The sequence below is a fragment of the Geotrypetes seraphini genome, chromosome 1, assembly GCF_902459505.1.
Source record: "Geotrypetes seraphini chromosome 1, aGeoSer1.1, whole genome shotgun sequence".
Lineage (NCBI taxonomy): Eukaryota > Metazoa > Chordata > Amphibia > Gymnophiona > Dermophiidae > Geotrypetes > Geotrypetes seraphini.
Window position 1 is genome coordinate 192,024,355 of NC_047084.1, and position 15,529 is coordinate 192,039,883.

At 40.4% G+C, this 15,529-nt stretch overlaps 1 protein-coding gene across 3 annotated transcripts in view; it reads left to right on the forward strand.

The window, feature by feature from the left end:
* The window catches only part of TENM3 (teneurin transmembrane protein 3), a 2,583,516-nt gene that overhangs the window by 1,797,313 nt on the left and 770,674 nt on the right, over positions 1–15,529 (forward strand). The window lies entirely within an intron of this gene.

A 15,529-nucleotide genomic window follows, 5' to 3' on the forward strand; every position in this document is an offset into this window, starting at 1 on the left:
TGACATATTGTAATCACAAAATAGAAAATAAATTAATTTTTCTACCTTTTATTGTCTGATGATTTTTTATTATTCAAATCATGTTGGTCCCAGGCTCTGTTTTTTTTGTTTGTCTTCTATTAATTTGTTCACCAGGGTCTCCTGCCCATTTGACGTTTTCTTCTTTCTCCGTGCTCACCATCCATCTTCCTTCTTTGTACCTTCCCTTCCTTTCCATATCCAACATTTCTTTCCCACTGTCTACCATCTCTCTCTCTCTCTTTCCCTGCCTTGTGCCCTGGATCAAACCTTTCTATTCCCCTCCATTTTTCCCTTCTTCTCCTCCAGTATAATGTAAAATATTTATTTCTCCCCATGCACCATCTTTCCCTGCCCTCTACCCTATGTCCAACATTTCTCTCTCTCTTTTCCATGCATGTCTCCTTCCCCTCCACCATATGCAGGATGTCTCTCCCTTCCTCTCCCCCACCCCATGCCCAACTATTCTTTCTTTCTCCCCCATATGCAGCAACTTTCCATCCCTCCTTCCTAGCCCCCTGTGCAGCAGCTTTCCATGCCTACCAATCCCCTATGCGGCACTTCCCAGCTGACTACCCCCATCCCCCCACTGTAAGATCTGACAAACCTTCTAAAGCAGCAGACTATTTGTGGCCTGCCCACCAGGGCCCTCAGAATATTGAAGCTAAAATTATATCTGGTAAAAGCAAAAATGGGGTGAATGCTGAACCTTTTCTAACCAAGTTAAGTTAGTTGCCCATTAAAAATGTTATTAGTTTAAATTTCTGCCTGTACTTTTCAAAGTTCTGTATCATTCAAGCAGACCACTGTATCTGAAAGAAATTTTTTCCAGATATTTTATTCAAAAAAACTAAACTTATACAAAGCAAAATGGAAGTATAATATACAGAAAACCTTTGAAACTTTCAAAGAGAAATACATTGCATAAGTTTTTTATTTTAATTACATAGGATCTAAACTAATATTTCTTTGGCTAAGTAGACAATGTTTAGAACATAGGAATAGCCTTATTGGGTCAGACCTATGGTCCATCAAGCCCAGTAGCCCGTTTTCATGGTGGCCAATCCAGATCACTAGTACCTGGCTAAAACCCAAGATGTAGCAATATTCCATGCTACTGATACAGGGCAAGCAGTGGCTTCCCCGGTGTTTTTCTCAATAACAGACTATGATCTTTTCCTCCAGGAACTTGTCCAAACCTTTCTTAAAACCAGCTACGCTATCCACTCTTACCACATCCTCTGGCAAACACGTTCTAGAACTTAACTATTCTCTGAATGAAAAAAATTTCCTCCAATGGGTTTTAAAAGTATTTCCCTGTAACTTCATTTTTGATGATGGAAAGACTGCCACCAGAAGTGAACATTAAGCATATTAAAGGGTTTCTAATTAGATAATATAAGTTTCTGAGCTATGGTTAATAAAATGTTGAATAAGTTTACCCGAGAGTCTTTGATAGAGACTTTTGGGAGAACAGGACTTGAAAATTGCTATTGAATATTCTAAAATTTATTTTAGAATGTATATGGAATATTTTCTCAACTATAGTCCAAAAATCTTTCCAATAAGACATTATATGATTACATTAATATATCATATGAAATTGAGTGCCAACTTTCTCATTACAGTTCCAACACTCAGTTTGAGTCAATCCAACAATTGGAAACTTGTGAGGAGTCCAGACGACAATGCAGAACTCTGCATTCCGGAACACAAAATTTATTGCTGATACCAGTTACAGATGCAGTTAAATATGTGAAATGGAGAAAGCAGATGTTTAGAATTGTGGGTCCTGAATATTGGAACCATATGCCTCCAGAGCCGAGGGAACATCAGTCCTTGCTTTCTTTTAGAAAGGGACTGAAGACCGTTTTGTTTTCTCAGGCTTATCATTGTATTTGATGTATTTTGGATTGGGTTGTTTTGGGTTTTTTTTTTGTCTTATTCTTTATTTAACCCCCTTTTATGAAGCCGTGTTAGGGTTTTTTATCGCAGGTCACAGCGGTAAAAGTTTTGTTGCTCATAGAATTCCTATGTGCATCGGAGCTTTTACTGCCATGGCCTGTGATTTTTATTTTTTTTTTTTAAACCCTAGGTTGTAAACCATTTTAATTTTTCACAAAATATACAATTTTTATAAATAATTTGTATGCATTAAAAGCTCTAACATGAATTAAATATTTATTAAAATGAATGTAAGTATTAAACAAATGAAAAACAAGTTAAAAACCAGGAGAAAGCCAACAGTAAGAAGACAATTTGAAAAATTGAAGAGTTGAAAATTGTGTGGACCTGATGGTATACATCCCAGAGTACTGAGAACTGAAAAAATGAACTTGTAGAGCTCTTGTTAGTAATTTGTTATCTTTAAAATCCAACATGGTACCCAATGACTAGACGGTGGCCAATGTAATGCCAATTTTTACAAAAGATTCTAGAGATGATCCAGGAAATTATAGAACAGTGAGTCTGATGTCAGTGCCGGCCAAAATGGTAGAGACTATTATAAAGAACAAAATGACAGGAGCATATACATAAGCATGGATGAATGAGACAAAGCTAACATGGATTTAGTCAAGAAAAATCTTGCCTCACCAATCTACTATATTTCTTCAAAGGGGTGAATAAACATGTGGATAAAGGTGAGCTAGTCAATATTGTATATTTGGATTTTCAAAAGGCGTTTGACAAAGGGCCTCGTGAGACTCTTGAGGAAGTTAGAAAGTCATGTTAGAGGAGGTAATGTTTTATTATGGATTAAGAAGTGGTTAAAAGATAGAAAACAGAGAGTAGGGTTAAATGACCAATATTCTCAATGGAGAAGAGTAAGTAGTGGTGTTTCCCAGGGGAACCTATGCTGGGACTGTTGTTTTTTAACATATTTATCAATAATCTAGAGATGGAAACAACTATTGAGATAGTTAAATTTGATGATGACACAAAGTTGTTCAAAGTTATTAGATCACAAGAGGATTGTGAAAAATTGTAAGAGGACCTTGCATGACTGGGAGACTGGGCATCAAAATGGCAGATGATGATTAGTGTTAACAAGTGCAAAGTGATTCATTTGGGAAAGATGAACCCAAACTGTAGCTACCTGATACAGGGTTCCATGCTAGAAGTCACAGCCCAGGAAAAGGATCTAGGTGTCATCATTCAGGATATGATGAAACCATCTGCTCAGTGTGCAGCGGCAGCTAAGGAAGCAAATAGAAAGTTAGGAATTATCAAGAAAGGAATGGAAAACAAAGATGAGAATGTTGTCAAGCCTTTCTATTCCACTAGTTCCCTAAAAAGGGTCAGAGTGGCTTACATAAAAAAGATGATACAATGATAACAAAAATTTCAAAGTTGCTATAAGTATTTTTCAAAAATGTTTTGAGTTGTCTTCTAAACAGAAAGAAAAGAAGCTTCAAGTACCTCATAAATTAAGTGGCTATGCAAGAAATGTCAAAATATAAATATGTTATACTGTAAATTAAATTTAAAAAAGATTTATTATGCAAACATGTCACATAATTGATACAAAATCTATCCTTGTAGGAAACTTTGGGCTCCTTTTACAAAAGCACGCTAGCGGTTTAATGCGTGTAATACCGTGCGCTAAACCACCAGCTGCACTAGCCGCTACCGCCTCCTCTTGAGCAGGCGGTAGTTTTTAGGCCAGTGCAGGGGTTAGCATATGATGAAAAGTCACGCGCGTTAACCCTGCTAGCGCGGCTTAATAAAAGAAGCCTTATGGGTTGTGATGGTGCAGGATTATTTTCTTGTTTCTTCTATCTCTCGATCACTCCTTAACATGGGCTACTATATTGCATTTATCCTCAGCTTTGGAATATTCTCTCTTTATCTCTGCAAGTAGAACCTTCCTTTATGAAATTTAAGTTTGCTCTCACAACTTACCTCTTCGGGCAAGTCTTTGTTTACTAGGCGTTCAAGAATGGGGTCACATTGCCTGCCCAACATCTTATACAGTGGTACCTCGGTTTGCGAGTGCACCGGTTTGCGAGTGTTTTGCAAAACAAGCAAAACATTTGCAAAACTGGCGCCTCGGAAACCGAGCTCGCCTCGATTTACGAGCGCCCCCTCCCACGATCTGGCACCCTCCTCCCGCGATCCAGCACCTTCCGCTCACGTCGCACCCCCTCCCCACCACGATCCGGCATCAAAAAGGCACCCACCCATCCGATCACATTTCTTACTCCCCATTTGGCACCGGCACCAACACACAGGACATGCCAGTGCCGGTGCCCGAAGATCTGCCTCCTTCTGCACTGGGCCTTAAGCATCTGCGCATGCTCAAGGCCTTCGTGTTCCCGAGATCCAAGAATCTTGGAGAGAATGGGAACACAAAGGCCTTGAGCATGCACAGATGCTCAAGGCCTAGCGCAGAAGGAGACAGATCTTCGGGCACCGGCATGTCCTGTGCATTGGTGCCGGTGCCAAATTGGGGGTAAGAAATGTGATTGGGTGGGTGGGTGCCTTTTTGATGCCGGATCGTGGTGGGGAGGGGGTGTGACGTGAGCGGAGGGTGCCGGATCGGGGGGGGCGCTATGAATGGGGGGGGGTGAAATGAGCAGGGGGGATGGAGGATCATGCGGGGGGAGCAATGCCGGTTCTTGGGGGGATGGAGCAACGCCGCTGGCCACGAGGGATGGGGTGGGTGGGAACGAATCAAGCGAGTTTCTCTTAGTTCCTATAGGGAAACTCACTTTGATATACGAGTATTTTGGTTTACGAGCATGCTTCTGGAACGAATTATGCTCGTAAACCAAGGTACCACTGTATTTCTCTTTTTTATTGTATTTTTTACTGCTGTTAGGGCTCCTTTTACTAAGCTGCAATAGCGTTTTTAGCGCATGCAGGATTTTAGCGCACGCTAAACCCATGCTACGTGGCTAGAACTAATGCCAGCTCAATGCTGGCGTTAAGGTCTAGCGTGCGGGGTAATTCAGCGCATGCTAAGCGCGTGCTAAAACCACTATCGTAGCTTAGTAAAAGGAGCCCTTAATTTCCTTCTTTTTATTCCTCTTTCCTGTCACATTATGGCATTACTTCCTAATTCTTAAATTCTAATTGTAAACTGTTATGCTTGATACGTTTGCTCATATAACACCTATCATAATAAACATAAGCACCCACCTTATAGTAAAAGTAGAGTGTGTGCAGTTGGTAGTAGTCTGAACAAAGACATTGGCCTCTGCATCTCTTCCTCTTTCCCTATCACTGTCTCCTTGCACTCCTCTAGTTCTCCAGTGAATTTTTCAGACCGATGGTGTTGTTGTCCTTGACGAGTTCCTACATTTACAGAGACAGAATTCAATTTACTAGCATTGCAAAGGATGATGACAAAACTGGTATTGAATTATGGCATGGCAGGTCACCCTTTCTAGCTCACAATGTGTACTGTCAATTTATGCCTTTTTTGTAGTTCATTTCCAACTTGATTTTAGTTTTGTGAACCGCTTTGCTTGCACCCGCTGAAATGTAGTATACTAAGAGACAATAAGATGGGTCTTGTGGCAAATAACATTCATTATCGGTATTAGTGCACATGTTGATAGTAAATGACTCCCTAACTAATGTTTTGAGTCTCATTTGCGTGCTTAACGACTGGAACAAATGTCTTTTTTTGTCTTAGTTCTCTCTATGTGGTGTATGGATCTTTCACAATGAAGTGGGGGGCTTTGTACTGCTCAAAATTGTCTTCTATACATATGTTTAAATCAGGGGTCTCAAAGTCCCTCGTTGAGGGCCACAATCCAGTTGGGTTTTCAGGATTTCCCCAGTGAATATGCATTGAAAGCAGTGCATGCACATAGATCTCATGCATAGTCATTGGGGAAATCCTGAAAACCCGACTGGATTGCAGCCCTCAATGAGGGACTTTGAGACCCCTGGTTTAAATGTACATTTGCATCCTATGATCTTGTTATGAAATGATGTACGTCACAGTTTGATTTTTGTATTTCTTTTTTCTGCTTGCTTCTCTTCAGATATATAAGATGAGGTCTTTCCAAGATACTGGCTCATATATCTAACTGGTGCTGACTGTAGAGCAAGTGAAAAGTTGGTTTACCTTTACAGTACAATTCAGTTCTTGTATTCCTTGCTAAACCTGTACATTTTTATGTGGATAACAGATTCTAAGAGACTGGACAGTTGAAAGGGGATAGATTCCGTACAAACCTAAGGAAGTTCTTCTTCACCCAGAGAGTGGTAGAAAACTGGAATGCTCTTCCGGAGTCTGTCATAGGGGAAAACACCCTCCAGGGATTCAAGACAAAGTTAGACAAGTTCCTGCTGAACAAGGACGTACAGTGATAGGGCTAGTCTCAGTTAGGGCACTGGTCTTAGACCAGAGGGCCGCCACGTGAGCGGACTGCTGGGCATGATGGACCACTGGTCTGACCCAGCAGCGGCAATTCTTATGTTCTTATGGCATAATTCAGAGCTAGTCATGTCCTACTAAACAGAATAGTCAGCATAAATATTCCTCAAATAGAACTGATTTAACCATCTTTCTAAAAATAAGGCAATTAGAGATCTGCCTCACCTCTAAAGGAAAGTTATGCTATCCTACAACTTGATATGAGAAAGAAGAAGCAAACAGTATTTTATTTAATATTTGCTTATGTTGGTTAAATTTTTAACTGCACTTCACTTTGTCAATAGTGCGGTGTAAAAAAATATATAAAAATAAATTAAAAGAACGCTATAAAAAATAGGAAAGCAAAGAAAAAACAATAGAGAAAGAACAGAAATGAAATAAAATTTAAAAATCAATTAAATCTAAAAAGAAAATAATTTTGTTTCAATCTTGTTTAAATAGTTGCCAAAAAACAGGATCCCAATTTACCAAACTTCTGACCAAAATGTTAAACCAAAAAGATGTGTCTTAACCATTGATCTGAATTTTACATAAGATAACTCAGAACAAATCATAACTGGGAGAGAATTCCACAGGTGATGGATAATTTAACTTCATGTAATTCCTGTCATTATACCCTAATACTTTAAAGGAAGATGGACCAGATGAATCAAGTATTGTGAGGCCCAATCACGGTAGATCTTAAACATCAAGATACACAATTTAAACCTAATTCAGGCCTCCACAGGCAGCCAGTGTAAAGCGATCAACAATTGTGTCACATGGCCATATTTTCCAGCAGAGAAAATAAGTTTGGCTGTGATGTTCTGAGTAACTTGCAGTTTTCTAATCAAAGATTAGATCTTCCTAGTTGAACTGATGTCAACTGATCTTCTTAGTTGAACTGATGTCAAAAGCTGTAGTTTATCCGGCTTGTCCTTGTTTTTCAGCAAATATGTGTTTGTGGTTTTCTTTAATCTGAACTGTCTTACAAAGCAGTTGGTTTTTTTTGTCATTCAGTTCTTGTAGTTATAGTGCTGGTACTTGGGTTTTACACAAAGGTCATCTTAGTATTCATGGGTTAAATTGTCTGTGTATGGGTTCAGCACTTGTATCCTTTAGTATTGCTGGATAAATTTATCTTCTGGAACGTAAACATATGCTTTACAGTCAAAGGTTTTGATGTGTCTTATGCTAATATTTTCTCCATGCAACTGATCATACAGTGTTTGCTTCACAATTCTATAATAAAGACTGTTCTTCAGGGGTGTGGCTTTGACTAATGCTTCATCCTGGTATTAAGTGAAGTCTCTTAGCTTCAAGTCTGCCTTTGATATGATTTGGGCTATTGGCTCTAGAAGGAATACAAATCTTTCTTGTTGGACATTGTGACAGGGATACCTAGCGGCCACTTGGGAGCCCCACCCAGGGTAACCTGCCACAAGAAAAAAGGATGGCTGTGACCTGTGCACAAAAGATACTATGGCGCTGGTCTGGTTCCTCTTAAAGGGGCAGTGCTAAACCTAGTTCTAAGCTGTTTTCCTTTTCCTTCCTGGAGGGTTCTAGCTTTTATTCTATGCTTAGGGGTAGTACTGGGAAACTGATAAATGCCTGATTCTGATGGGGCACTATACTCGCCCAGGTCCCTGTCACAACATATACTCTCCAGGAATGAAAAGACTTCTGAAAAGTAAAATACAACATGACTGCCTATAATGAATTACTTCTAATAGGCAAAAGTTGGGTTGTCTAGTTGCTGCTGCTGCTCTTAGAACTTATACAAGATAATCCACATAAAAAAACTTAAAACTGTTTGCATTATAAAACCTGTTTTCTAAAAATATTTTGATGGCACTTGATGTTCTCTAATAATCATTGCATCTGTTCTACCTTCTCCCTCGTGGATATTAAAGTACTTTGGTTAAAAGCATTATTGAAATCAATCAGTCAATAAATACTTTTCTTTGCTGTGCCTGATGCCACTTTTACATCCTCTTAAAATCAGGTGCTGTTGCAGATAAAATTTGAAATAAATTACAGGGCCTTCACTGCTGGTTGTCTTACTGTTGCAATAGGATAATTTTTATTTATTTCGGGCGTGTGGAAATCCAACTTGAGAACAACATATGGCATTCCCTTCCCACTTTCTAGAAACGTGTCAACAAATAAGTTGCAGGTTATATCTATCTTTCTATCTATCTATGGTGTAAGACATTTCATCACCTGACAGTTCATCACTGTGTCTCTTTATCACTGTGGACATTTCATCACACAACACTTCATCTCACATTCAAGCTAAATGTATTCAAATTATACGCATGGCAAACTTGTGGCAGATGGGAGTGTGTCATGCCACATCTGCACCTCTTCTTTAACTTTGCTAAAACATCTTACATATACAATTTTTGCAAGGCTGATATTTAGGCACGGAAAAACAGTATTTTCATTTCCTTAGTCTGACACTGCATCATGTGACAGTTCATCATGTATTCAAGCTAAATGCATTCAAATTATATGCCTGCAAAACTAGGATGATGGAAGGGAAGCAGCTTCTCAGCTACTACTTTTGAGAACCAAAGTGGACTTCTTTTCCTCTTATTTTTACCTATTTGCCTCACAAAAAGATTTGTTGCCCTTACAATAACTCCTTTCAGCTTTGCTTACTGCATTTCTACTTCTTCCAGACATTCCCATCCAGACAATTCATTGACAAAATTCCCCATTCACTACTGCTGTATAAGACCATATCTACATCTTACTTTGACTGCAGCATGGGAAAAACTTAATTCTAGAGTGCAGAGAATTTCCCTCTATATATTTTTTCCTCAGTATCCAGTTTTCCAGTTTGATGGTTCACTTTTATGAGTCTCTCCTCCCAACATTTTAGGTTTGCTTCTTCTCCCATGATCCTTAGATGTTAATCAGGCCTGTTGTTATGGTGGGTGCTTGGTTGAAAACTCTAAAAAGTGTGGTCACTAGCGTTCTATAATTAATACTTTGATTCCAGTGCTCTTCCAAACCCCTCATATGCATCCTTTAGCATCCATTTTGAAGATTGATCTTCACAGAAAACTCTGAAGTCACTCAAACTCCCTGTCTTGTTTGGTGTTCATGAATCCTAATCCATCTGAACTTCACTATCTAATGTTTTACAGAAATAATTTTGTAGCTAAACAGAGGAAGTAAGGGAAGTTAGCCTTCTTTGTTTCCTGACCTGATGGAAGTGTTATCTCTCATCACATCATTCATCACAATAGTACTAAAAAAAATGTGAGCAATAAGCATACATCAACCTGAAATATTTACAGAACAATTTGCCCATCTCGAACCTGCAGAAGTTATGAGATATAGAGATGCAGTGTTGCTACGTTAACCAGCACCATGGAGGAGACAGAACTAACATCACAGTGCATAGTGTTATTTAAAGTAGAGCACCGGTATTGTTCTGTGATGTGGTGTGAGAGCCTGAAGAGCTTGATGGGTCTGGATAGAGCGTATGAGAAACAGTGAAGTTGAAACCCCTGACGCAGCAACCAGAGCGAAACGGAGGGTTCCCCGTCGGGTTCAGTGGCTGCAGGGCCCAGGAGGTGAAGGACTGAGAGATCCTGGATGCCGAAGCAGCTAAGTTGTTCTCTTTTTTTTGCTGTGTTCCACGCTGAATCCTGGACTACTTTGCTACAGTGCTGATTTACCCATTTTTTCACAACTGAGGGCTGTGTGTCCCGGTGTGTTTTGTACATCTCCCTGCAGGCTACCATAGAGCTTTTTCTATTGGTTTTATATTTTGGAGTACAAGGTTAGCCTTGAAAGGTGGAGTTTTTTGCCAGATGAAGCTGAACTGAGGCTTTTTCTCCACCTTTCTTTCCTTTCTTTTTCCCTGTTACTACCTGTTGTGTGATTGGCTTGTGTGTGTGTGAAATTAAAGCCTGTTAGTGTTGCAGAGGGGAGGTTTGTTGTCCATATGGGGTTCTGTTTTAGAGGTAATATTATTGGAGTTTAACTGACCCTTTTCCTGAGAGTATATGTATTAGTGGGACACATTTTTCACCATTTACCTCAAAATGTGCCCTAATAGAACATTCAAGGGTCTTCTGGGACACTGCAAGGCCACCCACACATCACACATATACCCACCGTCTGAAAAAAAGAAGACACAGAAAAAAGTGGAGAAAAAGCCTCAGTTAAGTTTCATATGGCTAAAAAAAACTCCATTTATGTGACTTCACTATATCAAAAACAGTGGTGAAAAAATGAGGCACAGTAGCAGCCCCCCCAAAAAAAAACACCTCACATCCAGCACGCCAAAATCTCACATACAAACATTGTGTGAAAAAAGATTGCAGTCCAGAGGCACAGTCAGAAATATTTCAACTTGAGCAAGGAAAGAAGAAAAATTTAGCCGTCCATGAAGTCCCAGCTGTCTCCAATCAGGCTTACTCGCAAGCCCCACTACCCGGGCCTCGTGGATAAGCAGCCCACCCGACGGGAAAATCTCCGTTTCGCTCTTGCTGCGTCAGGGGTGAAAAACTTCCTGCATCAAAGGGATTTTTCCCCATCCCCGCAGGAACTCATTTTTCCATCCTGTCCCCGTGAGTTCTTTTCCTGTCCCATTCCTGCAAACTCCATCCTCATCTGCACAAGCCTCAAACACTTTAAAATCCTAAGTGTTTAAGGTTTGTGTGGTTAAGGCAGAGCTTACAAGAATGGGCCGGGACAGGGAAATTTAAAGCCTCCCCATTCTACTCATTGAAATAAGTGCTGCAGATCCCATAGATCTACATATCTGAGAATAACCCTGCGATGATGAGAAAGCATAAAATCCTACCACCTTTGTCATTTAAAACTGCAAAGTTCTTCCATCAGAACACATCTTAGTTCTCTCTCATCCAATCATGCTCTGTTTGATAAACTCACAGCTTCTTAATATCACATCGTTTCTTGATGTATTAAGGGGCCTTTTCTTGTCAATCAATTATTATAGAATCCTCGTATACTCTGAGAACTCAATGTCTTCCTTACATAGCTCATCACACTGATGCTGTTTGTGATTTTAGACAAATCACTTGGGCCCCTTTTATCAACCACATTAGGGTTTTTTTTTTTTTATCTCCAGCTGCTTCGGTAAAATATCCGATGCTCATAGAATTCCTAGCACGGCTTGATAAAAGGGAGCCTTAGTCCTCCTTACCCTCAGATAAAAACTTAGTAAGTCTCTGGGATCAGGGAAATATCTTCTGTATTTGAAATGACTTGCTTTATTGTATTCTGTTCTGTACATTCTGTGACTGAAAGAGTGGAATATAAGGATTAATATTAACTATTAAATTAAAATTAATGCCTCTTGGAGCTGCCATGTGAAGCAAGGGAGTTTGCTTCAATCAAGCATGTCACTTGGAAAGCACTTTTTTCTGTCGGTGGTGACCTCATTGAGAAGGTTAACTGAAATTCTGGCCTCAGTTAGCTATGAACCGTATGCTCAGTTTCATCCTAACAAGGTAGTGCTTTGAACTCATTCAGCATTTTTACTCTGTGGCAACTTTTTTCCACATTATGAAAGTAATGTTTCCTATTTTTTTTCTGTCTAAAAGCATCAATAGTATTCAAGTTACAAAGCCCTTCATGCTGTGGACTGTAAAGGGGCTTTTACCACTGTGAGGCAGTATAGTGGCAGGTTTCCTGAAGAACGCTTTCTCGCTGGTGTTGAAGTTAAACCACTTTTACAGCAGGTGATGCTAAACTTGCTGAGTCAGAAGGGTGGGGTGATGCTAAACTTGCTGAGTCAGAAGGGTGGGGCTCAGGCCGGAAGGCAGTTAAATACCTTAGGGTAGAAAAGATCGAGGAGGCCCTGAGGGAAGAATTATCCAGAGGAGAGACCCTAAAAACAGAGATCACCTGGAGGGAGCAATACCTGTGGGGGAGTTCCAAAGAGGTAAGAAGTGGCTCAAGCTCAGGGATCTCCAAGTCCCTCCTTGAGGGCCGCAATCCAGTCGGATTTTCAGGATAGCCCTAATGAATGTGCATGAGAAAGATCTGCATATAATGGAGGTGCCAGGCATGCAAATCTGCTTCATGCATATTCATTAGGGCTATCCTGAAAACCCGATTGGTCTGGTGGTCCTCCAGGACAGGGTTGGGAACCACTGATCTAAATACTTCAGGAACAGATATGTTTTTAGGTTTTTTCTAAATTCCCCATAAGTAGTAGGCATAAGCAGTTGTTCCAGGTCTTTACCCCATAATGCTGCCTGATGTGCAAGATGTTGATGATGTTTTAAAAAAAAAATTTACAGCCTCTAACCGGTGGGGAAACAAAATTCAAGTGTGAGCTTCTCTTATGTCTGTTGGTTGTGAAAGAGAAAAGGTCAATTATATATTTAGGGGCTAATCCGAAGAGTACCTTAAAGCAAAAACATCCCAACTTGAACCTCACACGTGCCTCCATCGGCAGCCAATGCAGAAGTCGGTAGGCAGGCGTTACAAGATCAAACTTCTTCATCCCCGAAAATTAGCCTGACTGCCGCATTTTGTACCAGTTGTAATCGGTGCATATTCTCCTGGGAAATTGCCAAATAGGCGATACTACAGTAATCAAGTTGACTCAGTATAAGGGACTGTACCAGAATTCTAAATGATGAAACATCAAAATATGCTTTAATGGATTGAAGCTTCCAGAAAGTGAGAAAACCCTTTCTAACCAAGGAGTCCACCTGGTCTTTCATGGTTAGATTCTGGATGTGCAGAAAAATCATTTTGCCTTTCTGCCCCTATCTTTCACTTGTTTCTTAACACTTCTGTCTCAAAGCCACTTATTGTTTCTTCTACTATGTGTTAAGAAGTCCCCTTTTTATTATGGTAACGTATCTTTTTTTTTTAAATGTGAATGTTGTTGTTTTAATGTGTTTCAATTCTGGCACTGTATCATTGCCACAGTAGAGCACCAATAGTATATGGTAGAAGGAATGGCATACTATCAGTACTCATATAATCAAATCTGCCTCTGGAGTTGGGTACAGTAAAACCTTGGTTTGCGAGCATAAATTCATTTTGGAAGCATGCTTGGAATCCAAAACACTTGCGTAGCAAAACAAATTTCCCCATAAGAAATAATGGAAACTCAGACGATTTGCTCCACAATCCGAAAACGTTAATACAAAATACTGTACTGTAGAGCAGTGTTTTTCAACCTTTTTACACCTATGGACTGGCAGAAATAAAATAATTATTCTGTGGACCGGCATCGGTCCGTGGACCGGCGGTTGAAGAACACGGGGGCTAAGTCATGGGCCAGACCCTGCCCATCTCTACCCAATCTCCACCCCAGACCCCGCCCCCATAATAGTACTAATTGCACCTTGCACGTCCCGTGCCTCATCTGGAAGCCTTCCCTCCAACGTTGCAACGTCAGAGAGAAGGCTTCTGGTTCAGGCGGACGATGCCCGTAGGAGCCACTGCCCGTGGCTTTGTGCACTGAATCAGTGAGGAAGAGGGAGCTGGCTCGAAGATAATGCCGCATCGATCGCACCGTGGACTGGCGGTTGAAGAACACTGTTTTGGGCCTAATGCACGTGCTGGCCCTGTGGACTGGCAGGAAATTTCTGTGGACCGGCACTGGTCCATGGACCGGTGGTTGAAGAACACTGCTTTAGAGAACAGTCACTACACTCCTGCAGCGTCGGAGAAAGAAGAATCATCGGCTCAGTTGTGACGATGTGACGCGCGTATACTGTACATACTTATATTGCTAGGCCTCGCTCGTTTAGAAATGTCACTACACTTCCGCAGCGTCAGAGAGAGAACTATTGGCTCAGTTATCACGCGCGTATACCGTATGTACTCGTATTGCAAGACCTTGATCACGTATCCAGTTAAAATGTAATAAAACATTTTGCTCGTCTTGCAAAACACTTGCACACCAAGTTACTCGCAATCCAATGTTTTACTGTATGGGTTTTTTATTTTTTTTGTGACAACTCCAGAGGCAGGTGGGAGGCCACTGATTACAAAACAAAACAACCCCCCCCAAAAAAAAAAAAACTAGACATCAAGTGCTACCATACCTTGGTGTATCATGTACGAACAAGTTGTACGTACAAATCCAGCATCATCGAGGCATGTTGGCATTGCACATAATCCAAATGGTGAATGTGATTTAATTTCCCAGGTTTATGTGCTATTCTAGTTACGCATTACACTGACCCTTGGTCATGTTACCATAGTTATCCTGTTGCTACAATGTACCTTTGTAAATTGCCTAGAGTGAATCTTTTCATAAAAATAATTAATAAATAGAGATCGCTAGGTTATCATAGCCTCAAGAAAAAGGTGGAGCAGCATATTATACTGGAGGTGCCTGCCTGGAAATGGGCATGTCTTTGCTGCCTAATTCCTTTTGACTTTATCACACATTGCTGTATCTTTGAAATGTTTATGTGCATGCTAGTAGCTTTATTAAATTTTCCATATTGCTCGCCCAAGAAAGCTCAGAACAGTTTACATGAAATTATTCAGATACTCCAGCATTTTCCCTGCCTGTCCCAGTGAGCTCACAATCTATCTAATGCACCTGGGGCAAATAAAGGGAGCAGTATTTGAACCCAGAACTTCAGGGTGCTGAGGCTGTAGCTTTTTTTTTTAATCATTTTTATTAGAAAGGATTCAATAGGGTAACAGGAACAACGCAGATACCAAAAACTCAAATACAAATCACCCTCCACGGAAATCTACAGAAATGGTACAGGTACAACAGAGGGAAACCAGCCCCTCCCAGCAAGCTGAGGCGAGGGAATGCCCCAAAGACCCCCCTAGGCGAGGGTTAGACAAAAAGGTCAACCACTGCACCACACTCTCTCCAACTGTGCTGTACCTAGAGTCTGGCACCCGAGAGATTTATGTACAGTCTGTATACATTTGTTTTGCAAAGTATAGAGTCTGTCAGGATGCTTACCATTTATATCCAAAAGGTTTGAATCTGTATCTTTTGCTGCTTAGTCTTTTTTTTTTTTTTTTTACAAATTAATGTGTGATTTCGTTTTATCTTTGTGGAAAGCTAAGGGGTGTATTAGTGCACCCAATGCTATTCAAGGTAATAGAGTTAATACGATAGTGTTACCCATGAAATGTCTATGGTAATTGCTGTGAGTG